General features: G+C 44.0%; 1 protein-coding gene across 6 annotated transcripts in view; it reads left to right on the top strand.

The window, feature by feature from the left end:
- The window catches only part of unc-13 (protein unc13 homolog), a 274694-nt gene that overhangs the window by 53167 nt on the left and 214027 nt on the right, over positions 1-7500 (top strand). The window lies entirely within an intron of this gene.

The raw sequence follows: 7500 nt of genomic DNA, 5'->3' as shown, positions 1-7500 counted from the left end.
AAGATGATTCTTCATTGCGTTCTTATTTGTTTTTTGATTTGGTGATGATGACGGGAATCACATATACGTATAGACACACACACACACACACACACACACACACACATATATATATACATATATATATATATATATATATATATATATATATATATATGTATATATATATATATATATTTATATTTATATTATATTATTATATAATCGACAGAGAATAGAGAGAGAGAAGAGATTGAGAGAGAGGAGAGAGAGAGAGAGAGGAGGAGAGAGAGAGAGAGAGAGAGAGAGAGAGAGAAGAAAGAAAGATAAAAGAGAAGAGAGAGAGAAGAAAGAGATGCTGAGAGAGAGAAAAAAAAATGGGGAAAGAGAGAGAGAAAAAAGACTTTATTATTCATTCTTCCTTTACATCTCACAATATCACGTATCACGGCATTTTCAGGCCTTTGGCATGTGTGCCTTTTCTCACTGGCATGTCATCCATTACTCCACTTCAGTCTTCCTTTTTTCCCATTCACTTCCCAAACTCTATTCCATCCTCGTATCAAACCTACACCGAAATTCCTTTCTCCACTCTCCTTTCCCTCCAACTTCCCACCCTCCTCCCTCCCTTCTCCCCTCCTACCCTAATCTCTCCCCTCCACCTTCTCCCCCCCTTCCTCTCTTTCCCCTTCCTCTCTCCCTTTCCCCCTCTCTCCTCCCTCCCCTCCCCCCCCCCTCTTCCTCCATTCCCTCAACCCTCATCCCTCTCCCCTCACTCTTTCCTCTCCCTCTCCTCTCCCCCCTCCTCCCCTCTTCTCCTCCCCCCCTTCCTTCTTCCTTCCCTCCCCCCCTCCTCTCCCCCTCCCTTATTCCACCCCTCCCCTCCACTCCCCCATTTCCTCCTTTCTTTCCCCTCACCAGATCCCTCCCTTCCTCCTCCTCCTCCCCCCCCTCTTCCCTGCCCTCCCCCACCTTTTATTCCTTCTCGTCTCGATCTTTACGACTCCCCCATAGGCCATCGCCCCCCCTCCCCCATCTTTCCGACCTATATATCCCGCGCTCGAACGCGAATCGGGGAAACAAACAGACAAATAAATAGAGGGAGTAGGGCGGTGGGGAGGGGGGAGGTAGAGGCGGGAAGGGGGAGGAGGGGGTTAGTCCCTACGTGAGAGTATCGCTTCCGGCGCCTTTGGGCTCCCTCGACTTCCGGTTTTTGTTGTTGTTGTCGTTGTGGTTGTTGTCTTGTTGTTGTTATTGCCGTGGTTATTGTTGTTGCATCTCTTCCTTACAAAGATATCTTGCTTCCGAGGCTCTTTAAGTATGTAAATTAGCGAGATAATGTTCCTCTACTACTCCCTTGATTTCCTCCCATTCATTATCAATTCATTCACTCTGGAGATACGCTCGCTATCCCGTCTTTGTGCTGCTGCGAGCGGGTACGTCCGTGCGCGTGTGTATGCTTGCGTATCTAATTTCCCCTGTGATTGATGTCTGTTCATATTATTTCCAGCTGATCGGATTACGAATTTGTGTATGACATTGGCTATGGCTGCCATAAGTTGCCTAGTTAGAAAAAAAGAAAAGGAAAAAATATATATTTGATACTAACAAGGTGATAATATCCTCAGCTGCTATTTTCTATCGTAAAAAAAGAAAAAAAAATGAAAATGATATTGATAGTAACCAAAGCAATTGCTGACCACACCGAACCTCACAAAAATGACAATAATACTGACAATAGCCAAGACAACAATGAGCACACCAAACCTCTAAAAAAAAAGGAAAAAAAAAACAATAATGATAACAAAATATAGATAATAACCAAGGCAATACTGACCACACCATACCCTCTAGATATTACCCAGAGACCCTGTGGCGTGTGGCCGTAATCGTGAAGTTCTCCTTTAGCGCTTTATGGCCCGACGGCCGAGTACGGCTGCCATTCCTTGGTTTTAACGCTCCCTCAGGCCCGGCTCGGGCCCGCTGTGGTCGTGTGGGGGCCAGGCAGTGAATCCGCGTGGCATACGGACTGAGGAGTGCGTTTGCTGCAATGTTTTCTCTCTCTCTGTCTCTCTTTGTCTCTCTCTGTCTCTCTTTGTCTCTCTTTGTCTCTCTTTGTCTCTCTTTGTCTCTCTTTGTCTCTCTTTGTCTCTCTTTGTCTCTCTTTGTCTCTCTCTGTCTCTCTTTGTCTCTCTTTGTCTCTCTTTGTCTCTCTCTGTCTCTCTCTGTCTCTCTTTGTCTCTCTTTGTCTCTCTATCTATCTGTCTGTCTGTCTGTCTGTCTGTTTGTCTGTCTGTTTGTCTATCTATCTATCTATCGATCTATGTATATGTATATATATTTATCTATCTATCTATCTATCTATCTATCTATCTATTAAACTATCTATCTATCTATCTATCTATCTATCTATCTATCTATCTATCTATCTATCTATATGTATATATATTTACCTATCTATCTATCTATCTATCCAATTCTCTCTCTCTCTCTCTCTCTCTCTCTCTCTCTCTCTCTCTCTCTCTCTCTCTCTCTCTCTCTCTCTCTCTCTCTCTCTCTCTCTCTCTCTCTCTCTCTCTCTCTCTCTCTCTCTCTCTCTCTCTCTCTCTCTCTCTCTCTCTCTCTCTCTCTCTCTCTCTCTCTCTCTCTCTCTCTCTCTCTCTCTCTCTCTCTCTATCTATCTATCTATCTATCTCTCTATCTATCTATCTATCTCTACATACAGCTCAAGTGTCACGCATATACTCATACATCATACATTCATGTGTGTGTGTATGTTTTTTTTTTTCTTCTTCTTCTTCTTTTTCTTCTTTCTTTAAGTAGAGCCCTGATATTCCTTACGGAAAAGAGAAAAATTAATATTGATATAAAATTCATCTTTGAATAAAAGAAAATCTGGGGCACACTTTATGGAAATCGGGAGTCAGGGCAAGGTCTCTGAATAATAACAATATGCAAAAAGGCAAAAAAAAGAAAAAAACAACATGAATAAATTCGACTATAAAAGAGAGAAAAGCCGGGCGAGTCGCATCATTTCGAGCCAAGCTGAAGGAGGCTCATGACTCTGGCTCATGACTATGGGAAATGTGTTTGTTCGTATCTTTAGCCACATGCTCAAGGAAAAGGTAATATTGCCTTGCAGAGGTTATTGCTCGCCTAACAAGAGATTGGCACAAGCCTTAGGGGGTGATGGGTACAGGAGGAGGGGGAGGGGGAGGGGAGGGGGAGGGGGGTGTGAGGGAAATATGGGCTTGAGGCAATGTGGGTTAGGGAAGGGAGGGACGGGGGCTTTAGTGTGGGTTTGGGTTAGTGGGGAAGGAGAGGTTGGGTTAGACTAAGCTGTTTTTATGTAAGGAATTTATCTATCGATTAGAGTTGGTTTGTTGTTAGTATTTTTGTTTATAGTTCGTCGTCAGGAGACATTCTTGTATACACGAACTTTTTTATAAGAAGGTAATTTGCATAAAATGATAATTTTAACATGAAAGACATGCGAATACTTGTTCTATTTTCGTGCAACTTCACCTGCATGAACACTGCAATTTTTGTTGTGTGTGTGTGTGTATGTTTGTGTGTGTGTGTGTGTGTGTGTGTGTGTGTGTGTGTGTGTATGTGTGTGTGTGTGTGTGTCGCAATAACATGACATATTACTGATAGCACTGAATAAAGTAATGAGAAAAATAATATAGATATTAACAATACTAATAGTAGTAACAATAACCATGTATCCAATAGGACAGAACCGCATGCGTGAGTTATTTCTCAGGCGTGATCATCCCGCCCCCGCGAGAGCGCCTCCTCAGGCCCGGCCGACGCCGAGCTGCTCGAACGAAACAATTAAACTTTTACACCGTGATTAAAGGCCCGCCGGCGGCTCGCTCTGCCCGATTCCGGCCGCTCGATTGTGGACGAATTTAAAAGTCGGGGCGGAGAAGTGGCGAAGGCGGCGGCGGAGGTGGAAGGAGAAGAAGAGGAGGAAGAGGAGGTGGAGAGGGATGCGGTCGCGGTGATAATCCTCCTCTGTAACATGGTCATCCCTCGTGTCCAGTGCCACGCCTTCGTCGTCTTCGTCGGAATTTATTGCCTTAGAATGAAAACATTTTGAAAGCACGGGTTTACCACATTGGTAGATACACTCGTCAATCAGTAAGCGCATACGCATAATCCCCAGCGCACATGCGTTCCCAGAGGGTCGAGTACCGAAATAGGGACAGCCATTCCGTCCTCTTCATTAATGAGCGCCGTCATTTGTAGTAATAGAGTATTCTAGGAAGTGGCCTCTCCCTTCCCGAATAGCAGCCCCCCCCCCTCCCCCCGACTCCACCCCACCCTACCTGCTGGCCTTCTTTGTTACGGCCCTCCCTCGTCCTTCTCCCCCTCTCCCTTCCCCCCTTCCCCTACCCCCTCGAGACCTGGCGTTAACGAGGTTCCGACGTGGTTGTCAGCTTAACTTAGGCGGGATTACTTTCCCTGATTTATTACTGCATGTGTTATGTCCGTAATGAAAAAAACTTCCACTCCGCCCAAGGCAAAACACGGCATTGTGAATTACTGCGTTCTCTCGGTTCCTGGTTCTTGCTTCCTGGTTCGTGCGTCTTGTTCCTTTGGAGTGACCGTATGTACTCGTTCTAATTCCTAGTTCCTGGTTCTTGTGTTCTAACTCTTTTGGGTTACCAGATGCACTCATTCTTGCTATTTTTTCTTTTCTTTTTTTTCTTTTTTTTTAGTTTTAGTCTCTTCTCCCTCATATGCTTTATTCTGGTTCTTGGTTCCTGGCCTCTGATCTTGGTTCGTAATTCCTGGTTCCTTGTCCCTACCCTTGCGAGTAACCACATACAGCCATTTCATGTTATTAAGCTAACGAGGCCACTGTGGCGTTCCTGCTGTGCAATGACGCCATGGCACTGTCACGTGGACTCGCTTTGTGTCGGGCTGGTGCCTGTTCTGTTCATGACGGCTTTTGTTCTTCATTGTTATTTCTTGAAGCATGAATTTGCATGCGAGCATGAGTGTACGAATGTATTTTTCAGTCGCCTTTTTCACTACGAAAAAAATATACACCATTCTCCTATAATCTAATGGCAATGTGCGCGAAGAATTTATTCGGTGGGTTTTCGCCTCAAGCATCAGCATTTTCGCATGCTATGCAGTCCAGGCATGTCTGTATTTCCTCGGGTTTTCTCATTCTCTGTCTGCATATCTGTTTATCAATCTATCTACATGTCTGTCTGTCTGTTTATCTGTCGCTCTTTCTAACTGTCTGTCTTTCTTTCAGTCTTTCTATCTATCTATCTGTCTATTTCCTTCGAATCTTCCCGTCTCTCTCCCCCTCCTCCTCTTCCCGTTTCCTCTCTCCTTTCTTCTCCTCCCATGCTACCAGTAGCAGCTCGCTCCGACCAGCCTGCGACCAAATTATATCCCTGCAGCCGTAACGGCATCGCAACACTCGCTACGGGTCTTTTCCGATGACTTCATTCAAGTCTTGCAGATTTTGCAACTTGTGTTCGCCGCCTCAACGCACAGCCTCCGCCTCTTCTAGGATCTTGATGTTATGAGAGGTTATCTATAGTATATCTTTTATTTTGGAAAAAAAAAGATTAATACGAGAAAAAGGTGGTAGTGCCAACAAAAGGTGAAAGAATGTCACATGTGAAAGTTTAATATCATCTGGTGTTTCTTTGACCTGATTTGTAATTCGTTTAATCATGTTACGTTTCATTTAGGTTCGTCTGTCCATATGTTTTTCATTTAGGTTCGTCCTCTGCGGATATACATTTAGGTTCGTTCGCCATCTGCATCCTTCTGTGCTCGCAATTAGGCCCATTCATCTCTGACCTTCCTTCTTCTTCCAATTCTCTCTATTTATTCTTACTCTTCCTTATTTCCATTATATATTCCTTGTCTCTGTTTTTTTCGTCTTTTTTGTTACTCCTCCTTTTATTAATTAATTATTTCTTATCTATATTCCATTTTCTCTTTATCCTCACTGGTAACCTTCCTTCCTCTTCCAGTTACTTCCTCCTCCTCCATTTTCTCCTTTGCCTTTCTGCCTATACCTCCTCCCCCCCACCAGCCTTCCCCTAGCCCTCCACCACAGCCTTCTCCACAGACTTATTATGCAGTCAGTGGGGTGTCGGGTCGCGTTCAACCCACCTGAACCTCTTGTCAGTCATGCGCCCTACCTCATCTTGCCTCGTCTTGTCTCGTTTCGTATTACATTGCTTGATCTTGCGTCACTTTGTCGTATCTTGCGTCACTTTATCTTATCTTGCCTCGCTCTGCGTCAAATTGTCTTATCCTACTTTATTTTGCGTCATCTCGCCTTGCCTCTTATCGCGTCATCTTGTCTTATCTTATCTCGCTTCGCCTTGCTTCATCTTGCTTCCCGCCTATTCGCCTTTGAGCGTTTGCCTTCACGTGGCCCTGAGATTCGCCTTAAGATTGATGGCTCGCTTCAGATAGGGATTATTCATGACATGCTTCCTTATTAATTTTTCATATGCCTTTTGATCCGGGTTTCTTTCACTTTTAGCTGAAATGCATCCCCTCCTTGCCGTTTAAGAGACTCATCCTTGCTCATTCATATATTCTTTTCATTTGCCTGGTCACCTACTCCTCACTCTTACCTATCCGCAGAATGGGGGGTGAGAGAGAGGAGAAAGGGAAAGGAAAGGGGAAGGGGAAGGGGAAGGGACAGGATTAAGGGAGGTAGAAGGGAAAGGGTGGGGAAGGAGAAGGGAGGAGGAAGGGGGAGGTGGGTAGGGAAGGGGGAGGAGAGAGTGAGGCGGTAACAAAACATGGAATAGAAAAATCGTACTGACAGCACAGGGTAGTGCAATATACATTTGTTCTTTTTTCTTCTTCTTTTTTCTTTTTCTTTTTAATGCCAGCGCCAAAATGTGAGCCAGTCTTTAATGCGTCCCTCGATGCCTCTCCATTTTAGATAAAGCTTTTTTTTTTTTTCTTCTCTAGACAAAAGTAATAAAGTTTACAAACTACCTGTTGTGGCAAGGAAAGAACCACAGATGAAGATAATGGATGACTTTGTGAAATTATTATGAATGGAAATTTAGAATAATAGCAAGAGAAAGGTGGGGAGTGTTGTAATAGCAAATGATGAAGGTACATAAACAACTTCAAAAAGAACAAATAGGGGGCCGGAAAGGGGAAACAATGAGATTTAGATATGGAGGAAGAGGCGAAGGGGAGATAGAAGGGGCCCTATAGAAATATGTTTGTGAAGCAGGTAGAAATAATTAGGTAGCAGAGATCGAAAGAGAGAGAGAGAGAGAGAGAGAGAGAGAGAGAGAGAGAGAGAGAGAGAGAGAGAGAGAGAGAGAGAGAGAGAGAGAGACAGAGAGAGAGAGATCTGAAAGTAGGAAAGACAGACAAACAGACAGAGGCAGAGAGAAAGACCCAGAGAAACACAGAAAAAGAGACACCGAAACAGAGAGGAAAATAAAGAAAAGAGATTTAAAATAAAGGCAAAACTTGGGGAAAAGCAAGACCAAAATACAGAAT

This window comes from Penaeus japonicus, unplaced genomic scaffold, assembly GCF_977035675.1.
Source record: "Penaeus japonicus unplaced genomic scaffold, GWHDUDI00000001_assembly GWHDUDI00000012, whole genome shotgun sequence".
Taxonomy (NCBI): domain Eukaryota; kingdom Metazoa; phylum Arthropoda; class Malacostraca; order Decapoda; family Penaeidae; genus Penaeus; species Penaeus japonicus.
This window is presented reverse-complemented; position numbering and strand designations above follow the sequence as displayed.